Source organism: Jatropha curcas, chromosome 10, assembly GCF_041381405.1.
Source record: "Jatropha curcas cultivar XTBG-Jc1 chromosome 10, XTBG_Jcur_1.0, whole genome shotgun sequence".
NCBI classification, from domain to species: domain Eukaryota; kingdom Viridiplantae; phylum Streptophyta; class Magnoliopsida; order Malpighiales; family Euphorbiaceae; genus Jatropha; species Jatropha curcas.
The window spans coordinates 24,910,293-24,918,111 of NC_143160.1; positions in this window are offsets into that span (position 1 = coordinate 24,910,293).

Genomic DNA, 7,819 nt, shown 5'->3' on the forward strand with positions numbered 1-7,819 from the left:
AGAGAAAATAACAAAATAATAAATATAAAGAAAACACACTTAAATCTTTGAAAAGAAAGCTTCTGGAGATCACTATTCATCACTATTCATCACTGTTCATCCGATTTCCAAAAATAATAAAAAAATATAATAATAAAAATAATAAATTTTACACATAAATAAAGTTTAATTTCTTCAATAAATTTGAAAATGGCCAATTATGAACAGATCACAGTTTAATTAAGCTTAAAATACTAAAATGTGATTTTGTATATTTATTTGTGTGGATTTTATAATTTTTGGTTGAATGCAAAAATGAAATTAAACTAAAAATAAAAAATTAAAATGTGATTTAGATATCAAATAACAATTATGTATGGCATTATTTTTATTGGTTTATGGATTTAATTTTTTGATTCGATTTATATATATATTTTTGGATCCGGTTTGTCACCCGCCTTGAACCATAAGGCAAGAGCGGGTCTTTTATTTATTTGATTTATTCTTCGGTTTGTTGCCCGCCTTGAACCATAAGGCAAGAGCGGGTCATTCGTTTATTTATTTTATTTAATATTTTTGACTCGGTTTGTCGCCCGCCTTGAACCATAAGGCAAGAGCGGGTCTTTTATTTATTTGGTTTAATTGCGTTGGTTTAATTGCTTTGATTTAAATAATTTCTATGTAATAATTAGATTTGATTGGGACGATTAAATAATCTTCCAAATAGAAACTCGGTCCGATTTATTTGGGTTGGGTTTAAATAAATAAATAATTTGGCTTTTCTAACTAAAATAAATTAGAAATCATAGGTTAATAGAGGTCGGTTTTCCGGGCGTCGGCTTCCAACGGGCCAACGTACCCAATTCCCTTACCCAGAATCGCATTGATGCGCCTGACCAGTCTTTTAATAATTTGGCCTTAAAATAAAATTGGGTTTAAAATGGAGTCATTTTTATAAAAACGGTCCCATTGCCTAAACAATGGGTGGCAACTCAAAATTGTTTATGAGACCGATTTATCGGCACCGCATCTAAAATAAAAATATTTTATCAAAAATCATAAAAAGGATGTTTTTGGGTCCTCCGGGGGGATTTTCGACGAAAACAATTTAAAACTCTCATAAAAATATAAATTAGAGAGACAATTTTTAATGAAAAATGTATTTTGTTCTTCAAAACCTATAATTTTTTTTTTTTCAAATTGGTGAAATACAAATATTCAAATATTATGGAGTCTCTCTCTTCAAAGAAAGTGTCATATCAACAACCAACAAATGCCAATGATTATCCTTTTCATATATACCGATAATGATATTAATTATGTGTAATGTAATTCACATGCATTGTTGAGGTAAGCAAGTTTTGTCCACATCACTTGTTCACATGGTAAAAAGTAAGTCCTAATGTTCTCAGCGATTTTGACAAAAATAATGCTCTTCAAAAGACCAATTCCCAATCTAATTCTAAATCAAAACTATTTGTCAATCTAATGTTTGTACTTCAATGAAAAGAGTCACCAAAATCACCAACTGAGTTGTGGTTTATAGTGTTATTTTTATAGTATTTTTAATGTAATTTTTATTAAGATTTTTAGTATTTTTTATTTATTTAAATTAGTTTTTATTGAATTTTGTTATGTTTTTATTTAAAAGCTTCCTTGAAACACAACTCACTTGATCTTGAGACAATTTGTAGGGTTTTTGCAGAAGAAAAGACAAAATGAAGCAAATTATTTTAGCACGCCCAGCCCGTGCCAAGCCGCACGCCTGTTCTGCATATGCCCTGGACTTCCAGAGCCTAGCACGGCGCAACCTTGCTAGGGTGCACGCCCGTACCACAAAGGAGATGCAATCCTAGGGCGTGCCCGCTGAAGCACGCCCGTGCTACAAATGCACAAAGACTTCCAGAGCCAGCACGCCCTGACCGTGCTAGAGCGCACGGTCGTGCCACAAGACCCTTTTCAAGCGTGCTAGACAGCACGACCCGTACTGAGTCCTCCACACTTCCAGAGCCTAGCACGCCCTGGCCGTGCTTCCTAGCACGCCCGTGCCAAAGATCAAGAGCTTAAATTGAGTCAAAGATTGCCAATAAATTCCTACCAATTTCAGAAGCTAATCTTGGACAACTTTCTTCACATGCAAATCAAGCCTTAATCTATGCACATGGAAAGTCATGATTGAGAGAAATTTAAGGCTTGATTGAGAACTTTATCTCCTAACAAAGGTGGGCTTTATTCCCTAAACTATGTGGATTTCTCTTCCAAGGAGTCTATATAAAGAGAAGAAGAGTTCATTGTGAAGATGTCTAGATGTCTCATATCATTCCACTCTATCTCACACCAGATCTCATATTTCTCTTATTTTGTAGATAGTTTTATTTCTTTAAGAGTTCAAATATTCAAGAGTTGTGCAAAGATTCAAGGAAGCCATTCAGAGTTAATTGTCAGCTAGTTCTTATTTCTAAACTCTTAATCTTGATTATTTCTTTCATTGTTCTTATTGATTATGGAATATTTATCAAGCATTACTGAGTTTTATTTAAGTACTATGTCTAACTAAATTCTCATACTAGGGATTTGATGTAGCTTGACTTCTTTTCCAATTTATAATGTTAGATTTGTTTTTCTTTGTTTAAGTTATGATTCATTGATAAACTTAATGCTTCCAGGCAGACGTTATCCCCTGGATTGATTTATTTTATTAATCACTATCGGAAGAAGGATTTTTAATATGAAAAAGTTAATGAATCACATGAGAATAACAACTTGATGCGAAAGCTATATGGTTTGACTCATTGGAGGTTTTCATGAATTAACAACCTTAATTTATGGATTCATAAACAAACTACAAAACTTAATGATTTAATTCAGGTTTGATTATGCTATTGGAAGATAGATAGTTAAACGGAATTAAAATAGCTAACAATACATCGGGAGAGCTTGTTAGTGATTCTATAGTTGTTTCCCCTACTTGAACAATTAAAATTGATTAATGGACTAATAAAATAAATTGGATAGAATTAAGTGAAATTAAAACCCCTAATAGTTTTTACTCCTTGATTTCTTTAAACAAATTTTGCTTGCTTGACCTTTGTTTATTTTACTTATTGAATTTAAGTTCTTGAATCAATTCCCTCATTTGTCGTTTAAATAATAATAGGATAAGACAATTTTGGTACTTGGTATACAATCCTCGTGGGAACGATACTCTACTTATCATATATTACTTGTAGCGATTTCGTACACTTGCGAAAGCACCGTCAAGTTTTTGGTGCCGTTGCTGGGGATTGGCATTACCAATATCAATACAAATTATCCTATTATTAATTTAGACATTTTTTTAATCGAAATATTTGTTCATATTATTTGTATTTTTTCTTTGTTTTTGTTGATTTTCTTTTTCATCATTTCCTTGCAAAGTATTTGAGATGTATTATCAACAAATAGTTGCAAATTTTAACCAACAACATTTGGAGCCATTTTATGCCAGTTGGGCAAGATTTAATGAATTGTTGGAGAGATTTCCTTATCATAATGTGAATACCCAAATTTTGAGGCTCAGAAAGCCTGTTTTCCCGGACTGCAAACAGTCCGGCCGGACCGGAGGCTATTTCGGAAGTTCACCGAAAATACGTCAATATGGTACCTAAAACGTCCGGAATATCGCGAGGATCGCGGAACAGGTCTCGGAATATTTTTCGGAGGTCCGAAACTCCCAAAAAGGCCCTCGGAGCGAGGCACGGTGTCCACACCGGCCACGGCGGCGCCGGCCGCCGGGCACGGCGGCAGCAGCCGCCCAGCCTGGGCGGCACCTGCCGCCCCACTTCCTGGGCAAGGCCTGCCGCCCAGCGCGGGCGAGGCCTGCCGCCCCGCGCGGGCGGGGACCTGTCAGCCCCGCGCGGGCGGGGCCTGCTGCCCAGCGCGCGGCGGCGAGGCCTGTCGCCCCGCGCGGGCGGGGCCTGCCGCGCGCGCGGGCGAGGCCAGCCGCCCAGCGCGCGCAGGGCCTGTCGCCCCGCGCAGGCGGGGCCTGGCCCCCCCGCGCCCCTAGGCGGCACCTGCCGCCCAGCTTGGGCGACACCTGCCGCCCAGACCAGGCGGGGCCTGCCGCCCCACCGACTGGGCGGCAGCTGCCGCGCTCCCAGGCGGCACCCCCCGCCCAGCGTGGGCGGGGCCTGCAGCCCCACCGACAGGGCGGCAGCTGCCGCCCTCCTGGGCGGCACCTGCTGCCGAGCCAGGCAGCACCTACCGCCCTGGACCCGAAAATGGCCTATAAATAGGCCATTTTCAGTCCAATTTTGGGTACCCCTGTCTGTGTTGACGGACGAATCCTTCTCCCTCTCACGCTCCTTGCGTTTTCTTTACCGCTTTTTGCATTTAATTTAATTTTTATTGCATTTTTATTGTGATATTTGGACATTAAAATTAAACAAATTAAAATTAATTAATATTTCCTAAGCGAGGAGCTTAATCCGGAGTTAAGAAGCGGTCGTCGATTAAATCAGGTATGTAAACAAAACTCTGCCTATTTAATTTTAGCACTTCATGCATATTTCTCTTCTACTCTTAATAAACTGCCTTAATTAATTTGATTAAGCTTAAATGCCCGGTTAATCAATAATCGTGGTATTAAAGTTTAAATCCGACAATATTGGCTAAAAGAGCCTAGTTAATTAATAACTACGGTTCAATTGCCTTATTTCTAACAAATCCGGCTTAAGTCCAATTAATCAATAATTGTGGCTAAAAGCCTTAATCAATCACGTTTCGACAATAAATTGTGATTAAGCTCGAACGCCCGATTAATTGATAATCGTGGCATTAAAGCCTAAATCGCACATTTTGGCAAACTAATTGCCTAAAACAACACCTTTTGGCCAAAGGCCTAAAATCAACCATTTTTAGCAACAAATCGCTTAAAATCAATCTTTTGGCAAAATGCCTTAAAATCAACATTTTCGGCTTAAAACCGTAAAATCAACCATTTTAGCGTCAAATCATGTAAAATCGACATTTTTGGCAAAATGCCTTTAAAATCAACCATTTTCGGCTCAAAGCCGTAAAATCGACATTTTTGGCGAAATGCCTTAAAATGAACCAATTTTCAGCCAAAGGCCTTAAAATCAATCTTTTAAGTGACAAATCGTTTAAATGAACCATTTTGGCACAAATGCCTCAAAATCAACATTTTTGGCAAAATGCCTAAACAAAAATCATGCACAAAGCATACACAATCATGCATAAAGCATACACACTTATGCACAAAGCATACACACAAAAATGCACAAAGCATACACACAAAAATGCACAAAGCATACACACAATCATGCATAAAGCATACACACTCATGCACAAAGCATACACAAACATGCGCAAAGCATACACAAACATGCACAAAGCATACACACTCATGCACAAAGCATACACAAACATGCGCAAAGCATACACAAACATGCACGGAGCATACGCACACACACTCATGCATTAAGCATACACCTTCAAAGCCCTTGAAACAAGGCCTATCGAACTACGTTGACTTTGATCTTCCATTCACACGGAAGTACGTAGGCACGTTCGGGATTTCACCCTGGGTGGCAAGTCGAAATCACTTAAACATTTCATTTGGTCCAATTACATCATTCACCTTGCAAAGCATTCATTCATCGGTTAGTTTATCAGCAAGACATAGTCTCGGGATCCACCTCGGGTTCGCAGACTGTGCCTTAAACATTGGGATAATTAATCTAGCAACTAGGTTAATTAAAATTGGAGTCACATAGGGTTTTTTCCTAGTTTACCCTGAAATAATTAAACAAGGTGGCGACTCATACATTCACGTGCATTTCTGTCCTTAGTCGCATGCATTCATATGCCAGTGATGTTTAGGGGGAGGGGTTCACAGTTTGGCGACTCTGCTGGGGAAAATTAATTATGTAATCTTTTTGCATAAAAGTGGACTACAATTGCTGTGTAAACTAACCTGCCCTTCTTTAGGGTATTATTTTGTTGTGCCTTGTTTTGCAGGATATCATAGCACGAATCGAGTGTTCTTTCTTTAAGAATACTTGATCAGGAAATTTGGACTTAATCGTAAAGCGTGATTAAAACATTAAAACTTGTTGATTTATTTGCACGATTGAGAATCTTTTTCTCCATTGCATAAAAAATGAATTTCAAATGAATTTCTTCTCTTTCTGTTCAAACTTCTGAGTCTGGATAGCAAGTAGCGCTGATCGGCAGGTCTCTTTGATTATGCCGACGGACAGCCAAAGCGTCCTCCCTGTTACCGCAAACCATCTCTAATCCTTTTGGAGGTGGCCCATGAGTATGCGTACCGTTGGACCCACGCGAAACTCGTTGTTTCACATGTGGTTAGGTATATCCATGCTCAAGGTTCAAGGGTCCCTTAATAAGCCAATTCTCTATTTGTGTCATAGCCTATAGAACCTATCCTTTAGGACTGTATGCACCCGATGATGCTGAATCATTCCATTAAAAATGGATTATGTTGTGATGTTGTGCGCATTCACGCATTCATCCCATATTTCAAAAAAAAAAAAATTTTTTTCCATTTCAAAGTTGGAAAATCACATTTTGGTCCCTGAGACCTGAAAATTCACAATTTTGGTCCCTAAGACCTGAAAACTTACATTTTGGTCCCTAAGACCTGAAAAATCACATTTTGGTCCTAAAATTTCCGATTTGGCCACAAAGGCCTAAAAATTCACATTTTGGCCACAGAGGCCCAAAAAATCTCGATTTGGCCCCAAAGGCCCAAAAAATTCATAATTTGGCCCCAAAGGCCCAAAAAATTCACAATTTGGCCTAAGGCCCAAACATTCACAATTTGGCCACTGAGGCCCAAAACTTCACAATTTGGCCACAGAGGCCCGAAAATTCACAATTTGGCCACTAAGGCCCAGAAACTCACATTTTGGCCTCTAAGGCCCAAAAAATCTCGATTTGGCCCTAAAGGCCCGAAAATTCCCATTTGGCCCATAAGGCCCAAAAATTCACGATTTGGCCACTAAGGCCCAAAAACTCACATATTGGCCCATAAGGCCCAAAAATTCACAATTTGGCCACTAAGGCCCAAAAACTCACATGTTGGCCCATAAGGCCCAAAAATTCACAATTTGGCCACTAAGGCCCAAAAACTCACATGTTGGCCTCAAAGGCCCAAAAATTCACATTTTGGCCCCTAAGGCCCAAAAAAAAGAATTTTCTTGAGAACTTAGGGCCTTTCGAAAAGTCGAGGTATCCAGCCCTAAACATTCTACCTTACATATCATATCCCGTTGGGTCCTATCCTAGGTGTCCTAGCATACCAACATTACCCTACCTCACAGTATCTCACATACCCTATGCAAACACCTTATATAGGATAGTCTAATCATTTTGACTATGCCCTTTCACAGGTACCCCTCCAAGGACCACCCGTACCCAGCCACACCTACAGTGCTATCACCAACCCCACCAACTTCAACTGCACCAATGGCATCCCTTATTGACATCAAAAACCTCATTGAACAACTGGAAGCCAGAATGGAGGCTAGAATGAATGAGGCATTGGCTGCCCAAAGAATTGCCCTATTAGCTGAACTAGGCGGTAGTAATGGAAATGGGGCTCCAGTTGGGGGAAATGATCATGCTGCCTCCAATCAAGGACCTGGTGCTGCATCTGCATCCTCAAACCCTATCCTTAACTTGGATGACATGCCTTCCAAAACTGCCTCTGAGCTAGAAGCTCAGAAAATGAGAGAAAAGCTAGAACTCTTAGAAAGGTCTGTTACCGCCCTCAAGACACACAAAGAAGTGGTGGACATGGACTCCTTGTCTCTGTTCC